Consider the following 26,023-nt stretch of genomic DNA (forward strand, 5'->3'; position numbering starts at 1 on the left):
GTATAGTTGTTTTTAAATACTGACATTAGGGGAACATATTGCTTCCCACTTTCCCAGAGGGTGGGAGAAGTCACCTTTGTTCTATATACTGCAGGATGAAGGCCAGTGTGAGGTTTGAGGTAGCCCTGGGTAGTGTCCTCTGATGGCGGCCTTCTTCCCTGTTTGTGGGCCCAGTAGGCTTATCTGACTGTTGTGGCAGTCCCACTGCTCATTTAGCTTCCCACAATGCCCCCAGAATGATGGTAGGCCAGGGGCATGGTGGGAAATTAGAAAGGTGGCTGTATGCAGCCGACTGGAGCTGCTTGGCAGGGTTGGCCCCAGACATTTTGCTGCCTGAGGCAAAGGACAAGATGGCGCTCTCCTTCATTCTATGGACAAAAGCTAACCTGACACTGCAGTTGAATTGATGGCAATGGACAGAGTTCTCTACTGCACCTGAAAGCAGCAGGGTAACTTAGGGGTATAGGGGAGGGTGCAGCCATTGCTCAGATCCGCCCTCCAACACTCACTCCTCAGCATCTGCTGCTGAGGAAGCCTCCTGACTTTGCCTTATGGTAGGGCAAGCACTGCTGCTTGGAGCCCTGGGCCGGGGGGGGGGGAATGTAAAGGGTGGGGCAGTGTCCCAGAACTGGCACAACCACAGACCTTGGCAACTGCCCAAGCACACCAGGTACTGATGCCAGTCCGGAAAGGGACATACAGAAGCTTAAAGGAATTAGTTTTGTTTGTTTCATTTCCCAGTTCCTCTACATACAATCATGTTTTAGATTAAGCAGTAGTCTGCTTGGCTGTCTATACCGCATTTTCTCTTCTTCTTTTTTCTCTTTTCTTTTCCTGGCTCAGACAGACCTATTTTTAGTGGTGTGAATACATGGTTCAGACAGATACACAGTTTTAGGCCTGTTCTACTTGTGGCTGGCTTTTCCTTTCTGAGAAACACAGAGACGGTATCAAAGCCATTCTCCCCTCCCCCACCACAATATAGCTTGAACTGTCAACTGCAGGTTTGTCATCCTCTGACACAATAACAACAACTCTTCCCATTTATTATTATTATTATTATATTTATTTATTTATTTTTAATTGTGATATTTATATACTGTGGATGGAGCATAGAACAGTTTGGTTTCCAGGCTCCGAGGTCGGAGGCAGTGTTCCGACCTTGCAGCCAGGAAACTGCACTCCCCTCCCCCTCGTAGCTGGGACAGAGAGAACCGCACCGGCTCCCTCTCTGCGCTTGGAAATCGGAGCATGGAGATGGGGGAAAGGAGGTGTTCCCAGGAATGGAGAGGGTGGGGGGAGACCAGGGCAGCTGAGATATGATGTATCCAATAACCACACCAGCCTCCTTCCTTCCTCCTTCAAGGTGCCACCCATCTAGCAGAAATGCAGGGTGGCTGGAGCACAGAGGTGAATAATGCTTCTGCTGTCCTTCCACCTTGCTTTGGATACTCAGCATAGGATTACGCCCTAAATATAATAAAATCCCTAGGTGGTTTATTTATTATAATAATACAACATCAAGGCTAAAGTTGATTGTAATACCCGATAACTCTGAAACAGCATCTTATGAAGTCCTGGCTATATAACAACAAATGCTGGACATGGGAATGCCCTATCTGTGTGGAAGGTAACAGTGCTATTTACAAAATTGGGTGTTTGGAATGTAATATTTTTTTACATTGGTGAAACTGGAAGACCTCTCCTAAGAAGATATAAGGAGCAGTTGGCAGATATTCAGCAGAATGAAACACATCCTAGTCCTTGGTCCCTTCGTATGAGGGAGAAGCATACCAACAGAGCAACCTTAGTGAAGATCTCTGTACTAGCAATTGAACAGAGCCTCCAAAGGAGGACAAATGAGGAAGCAATGTTTATTGATCAGCTGAAACCTGATATCAATGTGAGGGATGAGATGAAACAAGCCATGGTGTTTATTAATATGGATTGATTGGCCTTTGAATACAAGTGTTGATTGTTAATCCCCATTTCCTCGTTGAGGTTTGGCTTGTTCCAGTGCTGCCCATAGGCACTGCATATGTGCTCCTAAAACAGCCATGTGCACACTGGGAACCAGTGGTGTTTGCTGTCAGCAATAGGCCATCATTGCATCCTATCCTTGGTTCCCTGGGCCACTACTCCCACCTCTCCTCTCTCTATCTGTCTGACAATAGTGCAGCCTTCCCCAACATGATGCCATCCAGATGTACACCGCTTTGAGATCTTAATGATATAGGGCGGGATATAAATGTTTTAAATAAATAAATAAATAAATAAATAAATGAAGTTTTGGACTATAACTCCCAGCAGCTCAAGATAGCATGGCCAATGGCCAGGGGTGATGGGAGTTGTAGTCTGAAAACCATCTGGAGGGTATCAAGTCAGAGGATGCCACACTATTGGCTGGTAGGCAGGGAGATGAGGGAGGGAGATCCCACACCCCAAGGTTTCAAATTCAATCCTAAGCGGGTGAAGAATGCCTATGAAAAGGAAATGCAGGCCGAAGCTGAATATCACATATTGATTTGAACCAACCAGCCACTACTTTGGCTGTGGGATTTCAGTCAATGAAAACGTGTTTTATGAAAATCTGGGACCTCTTCATTTGTGGATAACCCCAACTGAAAACCTTTGAGGATCAGTCATTTATTATTTATTTATATATTAAAACATTTCTATCCTGCCCTATATCTAGGATGACCATATGAAAAGGAGGACAGGGCTCCTGTATCTTTAACAGTTGCATGGAAAAGGGAATTTCAGCAGGTGTCATTTGTATATATGGAGAACCTGGTGAATTCCCCTCTTCATCACAACAGTTAAAGCTGCAGGAGCTATACTAGAATTACCAGATTTAAAAGAGGGCAGGGCACCTGCAGCTTTAGCTGGTGTGATGAAGAGGAAATTTCACCAGGTTCCCGATATATACAAATGACACCTGCTGAAATCCCCTTTTCAATACAACTATTAAAGATACAAGAGCCCTGTCCTCCTTTTCATATGGTCACCCTAGCTATATCACAAGGATCTCAGGGCTGCATACAGATAAAATCATACATATAAAATAGTAGAATAAATATACAATTCTAAAACAAATTAAACCATTAATACATTAAAACCAGTATGAAATTTTAAAACAGTAAAATCCAATTAAAACAAGACAGTGTGCAGGCTGGTGGATTTAGCCATCAAAGGCTTTGTTAAAAAGCCATGTCTTAACCTGGCGCCAAAATGAGGCCAGTGGTGGTGCCAGTCGGGCCTCCGGGAGGGGGGCATTCCACAGCCAGGGTGCCACGACAGAGAAAGCCCTCTCCCATCTGATGATTTCTCAAGCATCTGATGACCTGATCACTTTGGCCGAAACAAATTTTGTTCACGTTCTAGTATCAACGAAATATAAGCTTTTATATTCACTTGGGAAAGGAAAGGAACCTCTCGTGCAAGCACTGAGTCATTACTGACTCTTGGAGGGCCACCAGCTTTCGCTGATGTTTTCTTGGCAGGCCTCATAGTGGGGTGGTTTGCCGTTGCCCTCCCCGGCCGTTATTACCTTTCCCCCAGCTAACTGGGTACTCATTTTACCGACCTCGGGAGGATGGAAGGCTGAGTCGACCCGAGCCAGCTGCCTGAAACCAGCTTCCACTGGGATCGAACTCAGGCCGTGGGGAGAGGTTCAGCTGCAGAAACTGCTGCTTTACCACTCTACGCCACACGAGGCTCTTTTATATTCACTTAAAATGGGTTATTTTTCACTTGCTGAGAACTTTACTTAGCATTATTTCCCCTTTGATTTTTTTCTCTCCTTTGTTTCTTAACGTTCTGTTCATTTTACTTCCTGCTTAGTTTAAGACTTTTATGAACTCAAATATGTTTTAAATTGTTTGCATAAAAAAAACCCCACCCCAAATGCACACTATGGGTGGAATCCAATAAAACCCTTCTGCTTCCATCAGCAGAACAGGGAGAGGGTGTTTCCCTCCACCCGTTGCAGCTCACAGCATGCCTTCAAAATCTGCTCTAGAAAGTTTTTTGGGGGGGGACATTCTGGAGAATTTTTTTCCCCATGGGGAGGGTTTGCAGGTGGAAGGAAAGTCAAATTGCACAAGCATTAGTCCTTTAGGCCAACTTTGGGTTTCACCCTACATTCAGAGATGTTGTTTATTATCCATGACGTTGCAAAATTCCCAGAGAATATTTAAGTATCCTATTTAATTATTTTGGCATTGCTACAACTGGTCCTTACCCAAGTGTCCCAAGGCTTTCACTGTCAATATTTGCAAAGCAATCCTGAGAGTAATCAGTTAGGTTCTGTGTATTTTCGGGGAAGTATTTTTACACCTGTGTTGTCCTCTTATGTAAGTGGAGAGGGGTTTGGAACGGCTGGCCTGGCTCATTCATTGGATGGAAAGCAGATAAAAAGCAACAACGGGCTATTTCTAAGCACTTCAAATGAAGGCACACCCACCTGTAGGAGGTAAAACTGCTTTGCCCAGTCTGAGAGCACATTTATGAATTCAAATGTGTTTGAAATTGGTTTAACTGCTATAGCTTCAGCAGGTCATCCAAGCCTGCCAAAGAATCCAAGGAAGTTGGCTGTTGATTCTCATTTATTCCACCTTTTGGCCCCAAGGTGACTTAAAACAACTTAAATCCAATAATAATCAAAATCAGAGAGCATTAAGATAAGCCAATAAAACAAATCCACAGAAAGGCAACAATGAAAATATATGGAAAATGTGGTGGAGTAAAAAAAAATTAACTGCCCGCCTAAAAAACATCAATTTAACTGCCCATGGGACAGAATTCTGAGGCTGGAATGCCACCACTGGAAAGGCCCTGTTCCTTTGAAATATCTTGGAAATTACTTGATCCAACAGAAAACTACAATTTGGACACTGTGAGAGTAAAACAGATTTGAAAACCACCAGTTGAACAAGAAGTGAGCTGCTTGCTCAATCCCCAATGTCGGGACCCACTGCTTGGAGAAGGGAATTGATGGGGCAGAAAGGAGTCAGAGGGAGTGCAAGCACTCTTAAACTACACAGCTTGGGATCCAGAGTTCCCAGGAGCAGAACTGCAGCCACAAGTTATTACCACTGGCAGAACGATGGGGCGGGGGGGGATTTTTGCCAACTCTTCCTCCCCACCTGCAATCTGAAAAAAAAACTGTTCTAAAGAACCCTCTGGAATAGCATGGGATGTGGCCCAAGGGCTTTCCTCCCACCACTTCCTCCAAGAGAGTTCCTCTGCAGGATTACATAGAATCATAGAATCATAGAATAGCAGAGTTGGAAGGGGCCTACAAGGCCATCGAGTCCAACCCCCTGCTCAGTGCAGGAATCCAGTCCCTTCTATGAATGGAAGGAGATCTTAAGAACTTAAGAAGAGCCAGGCTGGATCAGACCGAGGGCCCATCTAGTCCAGCACTCTGTTCACACAGTGGCCAACCAGCTGTAGACCAAGAACCCACAAGCAGGACACAGGTGCAAAAGCACCCTCCTGCCCATGTCCCCCAACAACTGATGTATATAGACGTACTGCCTCTGATACAGGAGGCAGAACATAGCCATCAGGAATAGTAGGCATTGATACCTTTTTCCTTCAGGAATTTATCCACCCGCATTGGATAGCCATCCAAATTGGTGGCCATCATTACATTTTCTGGTAATGAATTTCATAGTTTAACTATGTGCTATGTGAAGAAGTCCTCCCTTTTATCTGTCCTGAATCTCTCACCTATCAGTGTCATGGGGTGACCCCGGATTCTAGTATTATGAGAGAGGGCGAAAAATCTGTCCACATTCTCCACACCATGCATAGGCCAATATACCCATTACTGAACAGATGGGAGATGAAAGCAGATGAAGCATGGTTTGTTGTGTACATGGAAGGTGAAAACAAACCAATTGCTATAACCCATGGTTTGTCTGTACCAGCCTTCCCCAACCTGGTGCCCTCCAGATGTGTTGGACTGCAACTCCCATGATTCCCTTCCACTAGCCATAGGAGGAGTAGTTCAACACATCTGGAGAGCACCAGGTTGGGGAAGGCTGGTCAATACATTTCAAAGCTCTGATTTTTAAAACACACACACAAAAGAATAATCTGACTTCTGAAAGCATTCCCCACACCCTTTCTTAAATATACACTTAAACCAAACTTCTACACTGTACAAGCTGTTAAATAGCTTCAAGATGTCTAGAATTGTCCTATTTCCTGCATTTGACTACCATCCAAAAAAACCAATTCTTATGCAAATATAAAAACACTGGAAATAATCAGCGTTCCAGATTTACTTCTGGGAAATGTAGTCAAAATATGCTGGAGTGTGTCAAATTTTCTATCCAGGCAAGAGCATGGCAGTGGCTGCAGTCCAGGGGAATTGTCTAGGTCCAACAGTCTGAGCTACTTCTCCTAATTGTTAATACTACACTGGATAAAGAAACTTTGAGCTGGGAGCCAAGATAAAGAGTCCTCCTGACTAGGCCACTTGAATGACACAGGAATGCCATTTCTTCCTACTGGGGTTAAAGCTAGCCAGCACTCATAACTGAATTTGCTGATTTCTGCGTATCGGTTTGGAAGTGAATTGGCTCCACGCAAAAATAAGGAAGTGGTTTCTCCTTACTTAGGACTCCCAGGCATGCAGAAGAATTGTAAATGTTAAAAATAATAATGCATTTTTTACAAAAACCCAAGCTGGTCTTTTTTGGGTCCAGAAATCACATCATAAGCATGGAAATATATGGACTTAGACCATAGATTGTGTCTAAGACCTTAGCTAGACCTTTTATCCTGGGATCATCCCTGTTCATGTAAATGACACACAGGGGATCCTGGGAGCAGGCAAGGATGACCCCGGGATGATCCCGAGATAAACCTTAGGTCTAGCTAAGGTCTGAGTCCATGTTCAGTCTGAAAGCTATAAACTGGGTACATTTTGATCAAAAACCAACTCAAACAAATTTCTCATGCACCCCTAACCTACATTGTAGAGTTGTTATAAGGATAAAACAGGAAAAGAAAAACATGTCTGCTCCCCTGAGCTCCTTGGAGAAAGGATAGGATAAAAATGTCAAACGATACCTTCTCCAGGAGCTATCTTGGGAAGCAGAACCAATGTAAAATGTACAGAGAAGAATTGTATTCATCTGCATTCCTCTCCATCATCTTTCCCCAAGCTGGTGCCCTCCAGATGTGTTGGACTACAATCCCCATCATCTCACAGCCAGGTATGATGGGAGTCATAGTCTGACACATCTAGAGGGCACCAGCGGAGGGAAAGGTGCTCTACATACATCCAGCTCATCACAAGGATGGGGGCTTTCTAGTCCTTGAAGAACTATCAGTAAAATATCGTATGCTAACTTACCTTCAGTTTTCAAGCTGCAACCGTGATTATATGCCTGGTGAAGTCACAGGAACTTCTCGGTTTCCTAAAATAAGAATTACATTATCACTCTACCATAGGAAAAAAGAGTGCTGATATTCACAGTTGTGGGAACCAACGTTCACCTGTCCTTTGCAGTTTGCACTAGTCTGGTGCCCATTTTATCGCAGGCACCAGTCAAGATTCAAGGCACTCCATAAACTCTTACCATGAGCATCTGCTAATATTAGACAAAAATTGTATGTGTTTGCCACAAGAATCAATTACTGAGCCTACTGAAATGAGTATATTTAAGAGTCCCATCAGACGAGCATTATATCACACGCTCATTACTGGGCACTCATGGATTTTTGCAGGTCCCTCTAACAACATTGTCTGCCTCCCGCCCCTTCTAGCCTTCTTCGTGCCACAAAAAAACACCCCAGTAAGTCCAATTTATTTTAAAGACGGAAGTTGCCACTATCTCTTGTTGTGTGCAGGAGAAGCAGTGGGATCAAAACGGCCCACTGAATGGGCCATGTGCACATTGTTGACTTCCTCTTTCAAAAGAGGAAGTAATGAGGGACAAAAGTGTAGACAGAGAAGCGTTGGTAAGCAAACACAATTTTCCCACATGTGATGACGCTCCAAGACCTAGTTCTCACAGACTAGAGAGAAGTTTCTTTCTGACATGCTGGTCTTCTGGAATTTGGGAAAATGGAGGATGTTTACATTTATCCTGAAGAAGAGACTATTAAGGGAAAACATAGGCAGGCTCTACACTACTGCTTTATAATGGTTTATAATGGTATTGACAACTGTCAAAGTGTCATATCCTGCTTGGTGAAGATCTGGCCATAGTAACTGTCTTCAGATATATCAAGGTGTGTCTCACAGAAGATGGAACAAATTCTTTCTCCGTTGCTCCAGAAGGCAGGACTAGAATCAGTGGGTAGAAATGGCATGAAATCAGATTTTGGCTGATGATTTGAAGAACCTTCCTAACAGTAGGGGCTGTTTGACAGTGGAAAAGACTGTAGCGGCGATGGATGACTTTCCTTTACTGAAGGTATTTAAGCAGAAACTGGGCGGCCATCTGTCAGGGATGCTGGGGCTTCTTCACCCTGTGTTGTAGATCCAGCACTGAGCGAGGGGTCGGTCTAGCTCAGTAGAGGCTGGTGGCTCTGATGTCAGTGGGGCAGTGAATCTGCTCCAGGTTTCGGTCAGAACTAGTCAGAACCCTAAAGGAGCAAGCTGACCATCTTGGTCCCTCCCAACACGCAAATTTCAGGGACATTCAGGCCATTTGAGTCCCCATCTGTGGTCAAAGCAGTACAGGAAGGGCCGGATGTACATACAAGTTAAAGCTTAGGGCCTCACATTTATGAGGGGCCCTTCACGTTAGGAAGAAAGAAAGAAAGAAAGAAACATTTACAACATTTACAAAAGACAAAGAAAATGTGAAAAGAATAATTACTTATTGTGATTTACACCTAATTTATATATTATAACCTTATATTATATTGTTTAATTGTGCTATGTGTTTGACAAACTCCTAAATAAAGAATATGCAAACATATAATTTGCATTTTAATACCTACATTACATGACTGTCGTGTAAAAATTCCATTTAATTGTACAGCCCATATTTTGCATTAATTTTTTTTATTATTTGTTGAAGAGGGAAGGGCTACAACAAGTTTAAATCCGGTCCTGAGTACAGGTTTACCACTTAATCTGCTACTTGGGAGAACTACTGTAGTTCTAAAACGACCAACCTTCCGACCTTATGTAATTGGTCTAACAGTACCAATTACGATTAATTTTAATATTATTTTCCTAAATTTGGTAGGAAAGAAATTCAAGACGGAATGGTTTATTCAATTACGTTGATGCACAAACGTTTTAAGTGTTCGTGAATGTGATGGCTGCTATTATTATTGCTCCTCCAGCACTTGCTGAGTATTCTTTTCTGTAAAATGCCCACCAACTCTCTGGGCTCATCTACACCAAGCAGGATATTCCGCTATGAAAGTGGTATGAAATCGGTATATAAAAGGCAGGAGCCACACTACTGCTTTATAGCAGTATTGAAGTGCACTGACAACCGTTGGAGCCCACTGACACATGCCATATACCACTTTCATGGAGTTATATCCTGCTTGGTGTAGATGTGTCAATGGGCTCCAACAGTTGTCAGTGCACTTCAATACCACTATAAAGCAGTAGTGTGGCTCCTGCCTTTTATATATTGCTTTCATACCACTTTCATAGTGGAATATCCTGCTTGGTGTAGATGAGCCCTCTGTTTAAACCTTCCAGCAATGCTGATTAGTTTTGATTAGACCCCAAAGTGATGTTAGTCACATGTCTGGATAAGACAACACAAATTACTAATAATAAGGTCACTACACAAACCCCACCCTTTCCCCAAAACTGGACAATGAGAGTAAAGTTAGAAGAGCCATCATTACTGTGCATCATGGAAATTATTCAGATCTAGATTTGATGCTAAGAGTTCAAAAATCCTACAGCACTGCAATTCATCTGCGCATGATGTGAATCGCTATGGCTGCAATCCTATATGCCCGTGCCTCAGAGTAAACCCCATTAAACTTAACAGGACTTATTTTTGAGTAGACATGCATAGGATAGCACTGGTAGGCCAGCTTGGGCATGTAACCTCTACGTATCTTCTCCTTGCAACTATGTTTGTGACAAAGTGGAGAAACATTCTATGGCTGAATTCATCCTTGAGCCTTCTCCTAGGCTCCCCATCCCTTGATTTCATTTTTCTACCTCTAAAATGTTAAACATCAGTGCTACTTTCACATTCGCCTTGCAAACCTTCAAAACGGATCACGGAGCAGAGATCTATATAGTAAAGCTTAATCTTCTTTGAAGTTAGAAATTAATTATGGAGCTGCCCGATCACAAAAGAGGTTGGCAAGCAAAATCATTATCTCAATGTCTTAATAGCTGTAAGTGTAAGATCAAAGTGCGCAATCATAACTATGTTAATTATGTCCTTCTTTACACTGCGGGAACACTTATTAAAGAACACTGCCTGATCAAGATTACTCCAGGCGCTAAAACTTTGGAATGATCACAGAGCTATATAATCCAGGGAAATTAAAGTTGCTCCTAGACAATCCAGCTGTTCAACCCCTTTTCATGCCAATATTGATTGGCCCTGGGTGTTTTATGCTGCAAAACAAACTGACAACAACCAGAAAGCAAATACCAGTTATGCAAAGGCTTGCCTGATCTGAGAAGATAGCACAGCTGAAGAACCACCAACAGCTTCATCTCCACACGGGCGGCTTCTTCGGAAATCGACTGTTACAAAGCTCGCATGGCTCAGATATAGAGATTTGAATCACTGAACACATTTTTTTTTTTTTTGGAATTGAGTAGAATAGGCGGTTTTCTTGATGACTCATTTTTGCCTGCTGGACTTGAGCAGTTTTCCATAAATTAGTCACCCACCCGCCCACCAAGCATATATATGCTAGGCATTGCAGATCGGAGGCATAGCACACATCTGCTTTTAATCCCAGAGGTTATTTCTTTCCCAACGAGTTGGTACGTTCAGTTCTACAGGCGCACAGAATCTCAGGGATTCTTGTGTTCTGTCCCTCTGCAATGCGAGACCTTGGCAAACAGTCGCTACTAGCAATGCCTTCTGCCAAAGGAAGGAGCACTCATTCTGCCAGCATTTGCTTGGGCTGGCCAGCTAACAATACGTAGTACATGCACACTCTCAAAGAAGAGACTGCTCACTTTGTCATTATGCACAATGGCAGTGAGACAGAAACTATAAGGTTCCCCCACTGCCCTTTTCAGAAGCTCTCTTCCATTTCAAATGTAAATATTTATTTACACCATTGGAAAACCATCAAATGCATAAAGTATAACAAACGGGGAAAAAACCACCCGAAAGACAAACCTGAAATGGAAGAGAGTAGCTAATATCGACAAAAGCGTAGCAAGGAAACAGGCTAAAGTTCATGAAATGGCATCGAGATTGGAGGCCCACCAAACAAAGTAGTCTTAATGAGGATGGTTTAATCGGAAGACTTGGAGTTAGGGATGTGTGAGAATTTTGTTTCTGCTTGCAAAACAGGTGAGCATGATCTGTTAACAGGCCTGTTCTCCTGCGCGAGCAGGAGACTGCGTCTACCAAAAATGTTTGCAAATTCTCAAACGTGTGTTACTGTTCAATTTGTGCAAATTTCTCCATTTGATTTTGCACATGTCCTAAAAAATGCAAATTGTCAAAACACCCAGGCTTTAGTCTGTGGGGAAAATTTGTTCAACTTTGGACATTTTGGTGTGTGTGTTTTGCGCAACTTCCTTGTTGGATAGCTCTTCGTTTTGTGCAATTTCCCCATTTGTGCAAAACAAACAGCAAGCGCAAACATGACAGCAAATCGAGGAGAGATGGGCAGCCAGCTTGAACTGGTCTCATTCGCCCATCCCTAATTGGAATGTCATCAGGGAGGGCACCAGATGGATTTCCTGGGACAAAGCATTCTAATATCCTGATCAGTCCCATCTTGAGCTTCAGATACCATCAGGATATGCAACAGAGCTTCTTCAGGCGAGGTAGGAAGTAAGCCGTATGCAAGCTTTTGCAAGCACATGAGCAGGGCGAAACTGCGTAGGACACATGGGCACGCTCATAAGCCCTGCCCAATGCCCTTGCACACTTACCTTTCGTTTAAATTGTTGCCTATTCTGCCATGAGTGGCAGCTTTTGTTTATGAAATTGTAAGCTATCTCCTTTCAACATCTGAAAACACTAGCTATATGGAGGACTTTGTAATATGTAAATACCTTAAAATTAATAGATTATTGCTTAAAAGGAAAAAGATTAAATATGTGAACAGCAGTATTATCATACTGTCATCATGATTTTATCTATCTTTCGGGCTAGGTGTTGGAAATGCAAGTTCAAATCTCCAATGGAGTCAAAGGAGTAGCCCTTGGCTGCTTTTAAGAGCCAAGTTACAGGTTACAGTAATTGTGTAGTATATAGTTGAAGGTTAGCTTTTTCCAGATTGGGATCACTGCGCACTGGGAGCGGATTATTAAACCTCTCCCTTTGGGTTTCCCCCCAAAATCCACCACCATTGGTGTTAATTTTAATTTTTTAAGCCCCCTCCTGATGGAAAAAAAATGGTGTAGGGAAGGTTAAATCCTCAGTTCCTGGTGGTCCTGATCAAAATCAGGGCCAAGTGTCCTTACACTGGAGTAAACAAAAAGATAACCTCAAAATGCCGCTATGCAATTAGCAGAATTAGTGATCTTCAGGTTAACCTGCTTTGCAGGGCTGTTATAAGGCTAAAATGCTACTTTGAGCCACTTTGGTGAAGAGTGGGATGCATCTGTAACAAGCTGATAAATGAGACAGGATTTGGAGAATTCACCCATATTTTTGGAATACAGTGAGAGCCAGTGTGGTATAGTAGTCAAAGTGTTAGACTGGAAGTTGGGAGATATAGGCCGAATCTACACCAGGCAGGATATTCCACTATAAAAGCGGTATATAAGAGGCAGGAGCCACACCAAGCAGGATATAGCGATATGAAAGTGGTATATGGTCTGTGTCAATGGGCCCCAACAGTTGTCAGTGCACTTCAATACATCTACAAAGCAGTAGTGTGGCTCCTGCCTCTTATATACCACTTTCATAGTGCAATATCCTGCTTGGTGTAGTTGAGGCCCCAGATTCTAGTCCCCACTTGGCCATGGAAGCTCACTGGGTGACTTTAGGCCAGTCACAGACTCTCAGCCCAACCCATCTCACAGGGTTGTTGTGAGGATGAAAATGTAGAGGAGGGGGATTTTTTACGCTGCCTTGGGTTCCTTGGAGGAAAAAGGTGGGATATAAATGCAATAAATAAATAAAGTGACAAAGTACCTTATAAATCGAGACCTTTAATTTTCTTTTTGTGTGTTTCTGTAAGCAGTACAAGAAAGGAGGAGTAGGAGTAAGAGTAGGAGAAGCAGCAGCAGCGGGAGGAGTAGTAGTTAGGAAATTATGAATAAGGGGGAAGGGGGAAATAAATCTAGCAACATCAGTTAAAGGAACAGGGAGTCCACGTAGAAGGTTCCAGGAACAATCCCCGGTATCTCCTGTTCAAAAAAACAAAGTTGCAGAATATCCTTCATGGGACTTCGAGAAATGCTACGGACTAATGATCTGACTTGTCTAAGGCAGCGTCACATTGATGTTAACATAAGAACATAATAAGAGCCGTGCTAATAAAGACTAGTCTCTTCCGGCAGGCCTACACAGATGAATTTTAAACATTAAAATGTTAAGATGTTGTGATTGTTATTTTAATATTTTATCGGTTTTATATGCTCTTTTAACCAGTTTTATGTATTGTATTGCTGTATTTAATGTTGTTCCCTGCCTCAATCCAGATGGAGAGGTGGGTAAGAAATAATAATAATAATAATAATAATAATAATAATAATAATAATTCAGACCAAAGGCCTCTGCAGTTTTGCATTCCATTCCTACGGTGGCCAACCAGATGCCCATGAGATGCCTACAAGTAGGACATAATGAGTGCAAAAGCACCTTCCTAGTTGTGTTCGCTAGCAACTGGTTTTCAGAGGCATACTGCCTCAGATGCTGGAAGCAATATATAGCAATCATCATGAGGACTGGTAACACCTGACAGCCTTATCTACCATGAATTTGTCTAACTCCCCTTTAAAGCAGTCCACAATGGTGCATCTTGTTCAATCGTGACCGTAGCACCAATGATTCCTTTTCCAGATATCAACTCTAACGCACATTGGAACCTATTATTTTACTCCCTCTTTGAATACTGTCAACTACTACCTGTTCTACAGGCATCTGTCAGATTGAATAATTCCAAACATTAATCCTCTACACAAGTTAACCAGTCGGTTCAATCGTGACCTGAGCTCCGCGGAGTTGCCCAGGGATTAGCACTATTTAAATCTCATCCACCTTTCAACAGAGGCACCCTGCTGCATGCTGGCCTTTTGTTTCAGCGGATGATCACTTTCAAGTCAGACAGCGCCTGGTCCTCCCCCACCCTCCCCCACCTCCGTCATCAGTACAGTCCTTCTGGACTGACAAGAGAAAAATAAAACAAAACCCAGTTCTCTTCCTTGAACATATGAAACTGACTCCTCCCAGTTTCTGTCTTGGGCCGTATCTAGACCTAAGGTTTATCCCAGGATTGTCCAGGGGTCAAACCTGTTCATCTAAGTGCCACACAGGACACCCAGCACTCAGGCAGGGACGAACCCAGGATGATCCTGGGATAAACCTTAGGTCTAGCTATGGCCTTGCTCTTCCTGTTTTTAACACCTTAATGGTGTAATCCAATGCATGTTTAGACATTAAAAAGTCCCATGAGCATAGCTGGCTGTAGCATGCTGGGAACTGTAGGACTTTTTAATGTCTAAACACACATAGGATTGCACCTTAAAAGTCTGATCTAACACCAATTTCAGATGGTGGCTGTGCTGAAAATTTCTCCCATACTTCTTTTGATCATTCTCATTCAATTTAATAGAAAAGAAATTGCTTTCGAAAAGAAATTCAAAGGAGAAGACATTGTGGAGAAGTTCTCATGGGTTGGGTTGGAGGTTCTTGTGTTTACCTTACTTAGGAGGTGGCCAAGGTGTGTGTACAAGTATTCTGTTTTTCATTGTGCAATGAGCTCTGTGGCAGCCTTTAGCCTCCTCGGCTTCCCACACTTCAATTAAAGCACAGGGGGAGACATGATAAAATCATTCTCCCATCGGACTTTTCAGACCACGAAGCAGAGAAAGCCTTCACCACATCGTTATGAATAGCCAAGCTCAAAAACACCACCAAAATAAAATATAAAATGCCCTGAGAGTGATGCTACAAATCCAGTCAGCGATATTTCTGAATAACTGAGCGATCGTCCCGAGATCATCGATATAATCCCTAAATAAATGGCTGGTGTACACATGGCCCAGATCTTCTTAGATATGTTGGATGCCCACATCTGTCCATAAAGAAAACCTAGTTCATTAAACATACTGAGAGTTCCATCAGATGAGAGTTTTATTGGATGCTCATTACTGGGCACTCCCAGATTATCATGAGTTCCTCTCACAATGTAGTCTGCCTCCCATCCCTTCTAGCCTTGTTCACGTGACAAAAAAACACCCCTGTAAGTCTGACTTATTTTTAAAGACGGAAGTTGACGCTGTGTCCTGCTGTGTGCAGGAGAAGCAGCGCGATCAAAACCGGCCACTGAATGGGACACATACACGTTGTTTACTTCCTCTTTTGAAAGAGGAAGTAATGAGGGACAAACGCACGGGCGGAGAAGCAACGGTAAGCAAATGCGATTTTCCCCTGTTGATGATGCTCTGAAAGTGATAGAGTTACTTAAAAAGATTATTCCAGCCTAGCAATTAATCTATAATACTTAACGGATGCTGCTCTTAGCAGTCTTATCTGTTTGTATGTGTATGGTGGTGGCAACCTGCAATTTCCTCTGCTCACAGAAATGTTTGTGATGAAAGATATGAAAGCTTGGGAAACAAACAGAAACATGCAGAAACATCTCCCTGCTCCAACCCCCAGCAACAACAACACCAAAAAAATGCCTGGGAAAAAGCCCTTTTTTCTGATCTCCAACCCCCAGTTTTGGGGCTTCCCCCCACCCCTCCAGGCATTCACAGCTCTATTTGCGACATATAACAAGTCAGCTATTAGGCAAAGAAGAGAGCTTTGAAAACAAGCCCCACTCTATTTGAGTGGGATTACAAAAAGCCATTCACTGGGAGACTGCTGGGTAATAGTTAAGAATACTTTTTTCTTAGCATTATGTACTACTCCGGTTATGTGATGGTCCCTTCGGCAGGATCACGGGTTGGACCGAGCATCTGCCTGCCGTTGACAGAAGAGCTCTGTTCATGGAAGGTGCCTCTGCCCTCCCCACCACATAGTTCACCCATTCTGCAGGGTCCCCCAACCCCTTGTGTAGCATTTTCAGGGGGCTTGAGGGGCTGCTAGATGGGGGAGTGGGTGGCTCTGTTTGCGTCTGCCAGCCCAGCTACAGGCACCTAAATCTGGATCCAACCAAACAGATGGTAAATAGGACTTATCTTGAATTAGTTAGTGGAGGAAACCCAATATTAGGAAGATGCCTTAAGCTACGAAGGGATGCATGAGAAATTGGTTTTCAAGTCATTTTCTATCAGGATTTACCCAGCTTGCACCTTCCGGATCAAACACAGACTCAGATGCAATCTGTCCCCGCAGTCCATATATATCCAAGCTTGCAATGTATTTGCGTACACCCAAAAAATGTGTTTGACACTTAAAAATGTGCTTGAACAATGTATACATTTAAAAAATGCGCACAAGTACCCTTTAATCCATGGGGGAGGATGCGTACATTTCAAAGATGAGCGCCACTGATGCACATTTGGAAAGATATACATAAAAACTGTACAGGTTTCCCTGTGAAAAGAAAAACAACAACAAAGCTTGCAATCTGATACAGACTCGAATCAGAACAAGCTTTGAGAGGGGATTCTGAGAACTTGGCAAGATTGTTTTTTGCCGATTCGCGCATAGGGATGGGTGGACTTACTGCTGCCCAGTTTTTCAGTGCGGCTGCCAAGGCCCTGCTGCTCCACCTCCTGAACCTGCTTGCTGAGCCCGCCTGTAATGTTACATAAATGACCGCCATTTGGGCAAGCTACCATTTTTATGCAAATGGTGGCTCGCTATAGGGACAGGTGGCTGCTGGACCTGCTTGTTGTGTGTGCAGTGACTGAGTGACCAAGGTCCGGGAGGTCAGAGTCCATTGGACTCCACCCCCACAGCAGGCTCTCACAACATCCCTATTTTCTCAGCCCTAAAGCTAAGACAGACCACTGGTCCACTTATTTCTTTATTTTATTACATTTATATACCGTCCCATAGCCAAAGCTCTCTGGACGGTTTACAAAAGTTGAAAACAGTGAACATTAAAAACAAATATAGAAAAATTTAAAACCATCAAAAGCATAAAAACAACAATATCCATTAAAACAACTATTCTGGGTCAGTTAAAAACAACAGCTTAGCATATGTTGTTAACTGCCTGGGAGAAAAGTCTTGACCTGGCACTGAAAAGATAACAATGTCCCTATAGCCAGGCGAGCCTCATCGGGGAGATCATTCCACAATTGCGGGGCCACCACTGAAAAGGCCCTCTCCCTTGTTGCCATCCTCTGAGCTTCCCTCAGGGTAGGCAATTGGAGGAGGGTCTTAGATGTAGAGTGCAGTGAGCAGGTAGGTTCATGTTGGGAGAGGCGTTCTGTCAGGTATTGTGGTCCCAAGCCGTGTAAAGCTTTATAGGTTAAAACCAGCACCTTGAATTGGGCTCGGAAACATATAGGCAGCCAATGCGAGTGGGCCAGAATCCGCCTTATAAACAAAGCATCTTCATGTTAAATGAAGATCTATCTCAGTAGAGTCTTCTCTTAGAGATCCGAGCACCTCTTGGTGTCTGCCAGGTTCCCTGTCCCTCATATATAAAGCTTCATCCCAGGTACCTGTTTCTCTCAAATTATCCCCTACAGCGCTAAGCTGTCAGCATTGTTGTTGCTAAATCACACCCCGGGCAGCAGCGCTCCTAAGATCCTTTGAAAAGGGTTTAAGGGGAAAATGTAAAAAAATCATTAAAAATCAACAGATGACCCAATCCGATTCAAATTTGATATGCTTAAAGCTCTCCTTAATATCTATTACTGTGCCAATTTTGAAGTCTTTATCTTTAAAGCTTACACAGATGTAAGCATTTGTTTAATTCATATAAAATCCTGCTCCTGCGCCCCAGCGGCTGCTCGGAAAACATGCTCGGAAACTAGTAGCAAAATAAGGCGGGTCTTTTCCCTTTATAGCACAATTAAAGCAGGATGCATGGGAGTATTTCACAATAAAAGCAGATTATAAGCTGGAAAACTTCGGAGTCCTTTGCACGCAATTCGCAATGATTACACAGTATAACACTGGTGTGATAAAGCTCATAATTTCAACTGGAAGGCTGCATAGATTCACCTCTGGAGCACTTGCATTAAGAGCAGTTAATGTTGTAGCACCCATCCTCTACCAAGTAGCATCAGACAGATTAAGGGAGCAACCTAGGAATACTGTTGGTGCTAAACCATTCTGGGGTTGCAGCTGTCCAAACATAAGAATTCCCTTTAAGCAGCCTCTTTGAATCATACGCTGATGATCCCTGCTCATCTCCCTGATTGAACCAGGATTTGGCACTCTAGGCTCTGGTACCAGTCGCAGGACGTTGCCTGAGAAAGGGGGAACAGTCACAATTCATGCAGCCTTTGTAGCTATTTTGTGAGTTCCAGGTGGCTTCAGCCTCTCCCGGGCCTGATGGGAGTGATTGGTGAGTCCCATAACAAAGGCAGGTTTAAAGAGGGATTTATTTAAAAGAGGATCCGGTGGCTTTGAAGGATGTAATGAAGAGATTTAGCCTTCTGAATGTACAGTGGAAGAAAGCACAGGGGCTGTGGACCATCGGAGATTTAGTAGCGTTAGCAGCTGTTCATTATTTTAAGTGACACACCATTCCCACTGTAAATGGCTGCTTCTTACTCCATATCATGGGAGAGAATGAGAGATGCTTCTTATGTAGGGTGATCATATGAAAAGGAGGACAGGGCTCCTGTAACTTTAACAGTTGCAGAGAAAAGGGAATTTCAGCAGGTGTCATTTGAATATATGGAATCAGTTACCTAGGGAGGTCGTGGGCTCTCCCACACTAGAGGTCTTCAAGAGGCAGCTGGACAACAATCTGTCAGGGATGCTTTAGGGTGGATTCCTGCATTGAGCAGGGAGTTGGACTCGATGGCCTTGTAGGCCCCTTCCAACTCTGCTATTCTATGATTCTATGATATGGGGAACCTGGTGAAATTCCCTCTTCATCACACCAGTTAAAGCTGCAGGTGCCCTGCCCTCTTTAAAATCTGGTTACTGCTCCTGCACCTTTAACTGTTGTGATGAAGAGGGAATTTCACCAGGTTGTCCATATACACAAATGACACCTGCTGAAATTCCCTTTTCTATGCAACTGTTAAAGATACAGGAGCCCTGTCCTCCTTTTCAAAGGTCACCCTACCTTATGGAGCATGAACAGGTCTGGTAAGTAAATGTCTTTTTAAAACTGGTCAGCTTGGACATAAAAATCCGTACATCATAAACCATGTCTGTAATGGAAAACTGACTGAGAGAGCAATAGGATAATTCAGATTCCTGGACCCAAAATCAAAGACAGCCCTCCGACCTCAGACCCAAGAGGGTGAGCTCCCCACCCCATCCCCCACATAATACAGCATCCCCAGAAAAAGTCAGCTTGGAAAGGAGGAAAAGGGGGCTGTTCTGTGAGCCTCGTGTGGCGCAGAGCGGTAAAGCAGCAGTTTCTGCAGCTGAAACTCTCCCCACGGCCTTTCGATCCCAGCGGAAGCTGGTTTCAGGCAGCCGGCTCAGGTCGACTCAGCCTTCCATCCTCCCGAGGTCGGTAAAATGAGTACCCAGTTAGCTGGGGGAAAGGTAATAACGGCCGGGGAAGGCAACGGCAAACCACCCCGCTATAAGGCCTGCCAAGAAAACGTCAGTGAAAGCTGGCGTCCCTCCAAGAGTCAGTAATGACTCAGTGCTTGCACGAGAGGTTCCTTTCCTTTCCTTCTGTGAGCAAGGAGGGGCCTGGGAAGGCCGGTTTATCAAGAATCCTCCTGCCTCCCCAGCCTCCTTCCCTCCCCCTTCATAGAGTTCCAGATAGACAGGCAAAAAACCCATCTAGCAAAAATGCAGAGCGCATGGAGCATGGAGGCAAAGATTGCCACCGCTCTGCAAGGGATGCCTGTCAGCCTCTGAGTTTAGAGGCTGATGGGCATCCCAATAGGACTGAGCCTTGAATGTTGAGGTTGAGATGTAATCCTACACCAGGGGTGAGGAATCTCTTTTACCCCAAGGGCCGAATTTCATTTGGACAGAACCTTGGGGGCTTCATTTCGGTGGCAGCTGGGGCCGAACGTACAGCCCAAAGTGGGGTGGTAGTGGCAATAGTGAATCTCCCTGAATGCCAGTTAAGCTCTGACAAAAAAAAAAAAAACTTTTTCCATTAGTTTGGGGTGATCGGGACTAGGGTGCAAATTAATCAATGAATTTAATTCATTTGAGATGATTTGGATCAGAAATTATCTGGCTGGCTTTGCCTCTTGTGGCTTCAAGTCTAGCAATGGCCCTGATATCTAGGCTGCATAAAATGCCCATGCCAATTTCTTTGGGCTGAATACTGTACCATAAGCGCTATTTTTGCCTACTTGTGTAACAAAGAATGTCAAATATTTATTTATTTTATGTATTTATTAAATTTATATACTGCCCCATAGCCGAAGCTCTCTGGGCGGTTTACGAAAGTTAAAAACAGTGAACATTAACAAGTATACAAAATTTAAAACCATCAAAAATATAAAAACAACAGTATAAAACAACAGTATCTATTTAAACAACAACAGTTCTGGGGTCCATTAAAAAACAAACAGACTTAGCATATGTTGTTAAATGCTGTTAAATGCCTGGGAGAAGATAAAGGTCTTGACAATGTTGGCACCAGGCGAGCCTCATCAGGGAGATCATTCCATAATTGGGGGGCCACCACTGAAAAGGCCCTCTCCCTTGTTGCCATCCTCCGAGCTTCCCTCGGAGTAGGCACTCAGAGGAGGACCCTAGATGTTGAGCGCAGTGTACAGGTAGGTTCATCTCGGGAGAGGCATTCCATCAGGTATTGTGGTCCCAAGCCGTGTAAGGCTTTATAGGTTAAAACCAGCACCTTGAATTGGGCTCGGAAATGTATAGGCAGCCAATGCAAGTGGGCCAGAATCGGTGTTATATGTTCGAACTTTCTGGTTCCAGTTATCAATCTGGCCACTGCATTTTGCACAAGTTGCAGCTTCCGAACCATCTTCAAAGGCTGCTCCAGGTAGAAGGCACTGCAGTAATCTAATTTGGAGGTTACCAGAGCATGGACGCTATGTTATCCCTGTCCAGATAGGAGCGTAGCTTATTTATTTATTACATTTCTATACCGCCCAATAGCCGGAGCTCTCTGGGCGGTTCACAAAAATTAAAAACATTCAAAGTATAAAACAACAGTATAAAACCATAATATAAAATACAATATAAAAGCTCAACCAGATAAAAACAGCAGCAATGCAAAATTACAAATTTAAAACACCAAGTTAAAATTTATTTATAGACTATTAAAATGCTGGGAGAATAAAAAGGTCTTCACCTGGCGTCTAAAAGAATATAATGCAAACCTCCTTAGGGAGCTCATTCCACAGCCGGGGTGCCACAGCAGAGAAGGCCCTCCTCCTGGTAGCCACCTGCCTCACTTCCTTTGGCAGGGGCTCACGAAGAAGGACCCCTGAAGATGACCTTAGGGTCCGGGCAGGTACATACAGGAGGAGGCATTCCTTCAGATAGCTGGGCCACCAAACAGAGTTGGTAGAAGGCACTCCGTGCCACTGAGGCCACCTGGGCCTCAAGAGACAGAGATGCTTCTAGGAGAACCCCCAAGCTACGAACTTGCTCCTTCAGGGGGAGTGCAACCCCATCCAGAACAGGTTGAACACCCACCAGTCAAACGGGCTGTCACCTGCAACCCTTTGCCTCATTCCTCCTGAGCCTCAAGTGAAACCGTGCAGCAAAAACATGCACACGGAGTCTCCCTAGGGCCCAAGGGAAACCTAGCATGGCATGGCATAGGTACAATGTAAGCAACACGCTTCAAGTTAATCTGTCACTAATTTGGTCCTGGAGGATGGTACAGTATGAAAGGGCTATATCTCTTGAGGGCCGTGTTCTTCCACTCTGCATGGAAATTGCCAGAAAGATAGCGAAGCTGTCCGTTAGGACCTGGAAGAAGGCCAGTGCCTCTTAATCCGCCAGACACTGATGAGATAGTAATGACTTTTAGTCCACACAGACCTGATTGAGTGATGCCAGTCATCTGGACGTCACAAATCTCTTTATTAAAGCTCCGCCAGATTGGATAGTAGAGACATCCTTGGTTGCATAAAGACATTTTTGCTGTTTATGGGAGCTGTACTTACGAAATACTGCCTAGTTCTATAAAAATATGTTTGGCAGAACTGCCCCCTGGCCCTTCAGTGTTGCCAGTAATTACTGGGACTGCAAAACTTTAAATGATTTAGTCAGGAGATTATTCAACTCAAGCATTAGTTGATTAATTGGTAGGGATAGTATTAATTGATGAGGACAAATGTAGTTGCTAGGCCTAAGACGTAAGGATACAGCTGGATGTAGTTGCTTGTTTCTTGTATTGGTGTGATTTACGCTGTTAGCCACTTTGAGTACTTTAAAACAGACAAGCAGGATTAAAGTATTTTGGAATAAATACATAATGTGTATTTAGCTTCGCTTTACTAAGGGGGTAAACAGGAAAAACACACAGGGAGTGATCCTAAATGCAATTGTTTGGGAATAAATCCCATTGACCTCAGAGGGACTTACTTCAGAGTAATCAGGCACAGGTAGGGTGACCATATGAAAAGGAGGACAGGGCTCCTGTATCTTTAATGGTTGTAAAGAAAAGGGAACTTGAACAGGTGTCACTTGTATGCCAGGAGCCCTTCCCTCTTGGCCAGATACAAAAGAGGGCAGGGCTCCTGCAGCTTTAAATGTTGTGATGAAGAAGGAATTTCGCCAGGTGCTGCATGCATACAAATGACACCTGCTGAATGTCCCTTTTCTATACAACTGTTAAAGATACAGGAGCCCTGTCCTCCTTTCCATATGGTCACCCTAGGCATAGGAGTTACTTGCCCAGCTTTCTTCTAGAAAAACATGGTGTTGTTTTTTTAAAAAAACTTGAATTTTCAGTGTAAGTGCCAAGCATTGCTCATTATATTAAAAACGCTTGTAGATTTACACGCAGAGTTGAAATTAAACATACCCATATTTCATCCAAAGAACATCCTCTCTAAACCCCATTTAGAAATCACAGTTCTTATTACCAAGGAATAGAATGCATCATCCAAATTTCCAGTTTCCCCAGTGGGAATCAAACAAGCAAGACAAAAACAATTCTTGCAACATTCTCAAAGAATCCTGATTAATTTGGGGTTAAAGTTTGTTTGGCACTCTTCCCCAAAATCCACAATAAACTGTTCCTTGTGATTGCTGTAATATAATATTTGCATGCATGCAGGCCCTGGTGGAATTCCCTTTACATCACAACAGTTAAAGTTGTAGGAGCTACACAAGAGTGACTAAATATAAAAGAGGGCAGGGCTCCTGCAGCTTTAATTGTTGTGATGAAGGAATTGCACCAGGTGCAAATGACACCTGATGAAATTCCCTTTTCAATACAACTGTTAAAGATACAGGAGCCCTGTCCTCCTTTCCATATGGACACCCTAAAGGATTTGGGAATGGGAAGAGGACTGTTTCCGACACACCTTGCTTGGTGGTAGGAGACTAAACCAGACCCACACTTTCAATTAAGGTAGGGTGACCATATGAAAAGGAGGACAGGGCTCCTGTATCTTTAACAGTTGTATTGAAAAGGGAATTTCTGCAGGTGACATTTGTATATATGGAGAACCGGTGAAATTTCCTCTTCATCACAACAGTTAAAGCTGCAGGAGCTATACTAGAGTGACCATTTTAAAAGAGGGCAGGGCACCTGCAGCTCTTTTCTATGCAACTGTTAAAGATATAGGAACCCTGTCCTCCTTTTCAAATGGTCACCCTAATTAAGGTGTGTTGTTAAAATAACAAAACAGAGTCCCTGGGCATCTCTGAGAGAAAACGACTTCACTTGATGTCAGCTTGCTTAGGTAACACCCTATTTCATCAGGGTGGGGCCTATGAAAGTTTGTGCTGGAAGTAAAATAGCATAGTTGTGGCTTCACCAGTCAATTATTTCCTCCTATAAGCTTTTTATGTCACTATCTTCTGGCCCAGACACATTCTTGGGTTACCCTTTATTCAAGAGGAGAGGAGGAGGAGGCTATAGATCTTTAACTCACATGCATTCACTTGCAAGGAACAGTCACTGTCTGCCTTTGTCACCGATGGATCGACTTAGAAGGAAGTGCAATGGCGCATAATCTTAAACAGGAACCTGCAGTCCTCCTCCATGTGAACAGTTCTGATTGCAGAGAAGAGAGCAATGTTCCTGGCGCAATGCCTGTCCAGAAATTGTGAGGACCAGAGCGGGGCAAATGAGTACCTTATACTGGCTTCCTTTCAGTGGAGCCAAGTTTGCCAAGTTGCAACTCAGCAGTCAGTGTACATTTACTGTTAAAGCAGCCTTCCCCAACCTGGGGCCTGCCGTATGCTGCACTACAATTCCCATCATGCCATGCTGTCTAGGAATGATGGGAGTTGTAGCTGAACAGGGTGCCACATTAGAGGAAGTCACTTCCCTCCAGATGTGTTGAACCACATATCCCATTATTGCATACTGGCTGGGGATAATGGGTGTTGTAGTACAACACATCTGGAGGGCACCCAGTTGGGGAAGGCTGCTTTAAATGCAATGGTAGGGCAGGAAACAAGACAGCCAGCCTTCTCTGCTTACACTAAGTAGCAGGATTCCACATTGAGGAATACAGGGAGCTGCCTGATCCCAAATCAGAACTTTGGCCCATCTGGCTCAGTGATGTGCTTAGTGATGCGCACAATCCGGGGCCTCCGGAAAGTGCACAATTCCCCCGGCATGTCATCAGCATCCCAGGGGAATTGTACCCTTTCTGGAGGCACCAGAAAGTGCACTCTCTCTCCCCCCGCCCCGGCCTATCGGGGTCTGAAAGGGCCTCTTAAATAGGGTGACCATATGGAAAGGAGAACAGGGCTCCTGTATCTTTAACAGTTGTATAGAAAAGGGAATTTCAGCAGGTGTGATTTGTATGCTTGCAGCACGTGGTGCAGTTCCCTCTTCATCACAACATTTAAAGCTGCAGGAGCCCTGTCCTATTGACCAGATACAAAAGAGGGCAGGGCTCCTGCAGCTTTAACTGTTGTGATGAAGAAGGGATTTCACCAGGTGTTGCATGCATCCAACAACTTGATGTTGTGAGGACTTTATACTGTTAGTTTTACCCTACCCTGTGCCTGCTTACCCTATCCTGTGCCTGTTGGCATTCTCTTCCCCTCCTTATTGTTTTACTATGATTTTATTAGATTGTAAGCCTATGCGGCAGGGCCTTGCTATTTACTGTTTTACTCTGCACAGCACCATGTACATTGATGGTGCTATATAAATAATAATAATAATAACACCTGCTGAAATTCCCTTTTCTATACAACTGTTAAAGATACAGCAGCCCAGTCCTCCTTTCCAAATGGTCACCCTACCAGAGTCAGGGAGAGGAATGAACCTGGGGAAGAACAGGCAGAAGTAGAGACAGCCATCTTGTGTCCAGCTTTATGAGTCCAGTTAAAGGTAAACCCACAAGAGGCCTTCACAAGTGGAGTGTGTTGTGGTTAGGTTTTTACCCACAGAAGGAAAAGGACTCTAAAGAGTTAAAAAGATGTCCTTGGCCAGATTGTCTCTGCCAGGAGAAGTCCAGTATGAA

At 43.7% G+C, this 26,023-nt stretch overlaps 1 protein-coding gene across 3 annotated transcripts in view; it reads right to left on the reverse strand.

Annotated features, from left to right (window-relative positions):
* Positions 1 to 26,023, reverse strand: part of SYNE3 (spectrin repeat containing nuclear envelope family member 3) — a 106,862-nt gene that overhangs the window by 66,686 nt on the left and 14,153 nt on the right. For 2 of the 3 annotated variants that reach the window (XM_063118012.1, XM_063118008.1), the window contains exon 2: positions 7,373 to 7,436. The exons of the other annotated variant lie outside the window; for it this stretch is intronic. The gene's annotated coding sequence lies outside the window, so the exon portion shown is untranslated. The remainder of the gene's footprint in view (positions 1 to 7,372; positions 7,437 to 26,023) is intronic. 3 annotated transcript variants of the gene reach the window in all.

Source organism: Elgaria multicarinata, chromosome 2 (assembly GCF_023053635.1).
Source record: "Elgaria multicarinata webbii isolate HBS135686 ecotype San Diego chromosome 2, rElgMul1.1.pri, whole genome shotgun sequence".
NCBI lineage: Eukaryota > Metazoa > Chordata > Lepidosauria > Squamata > Anguidae > Elgaria > Elgaria multicarinata.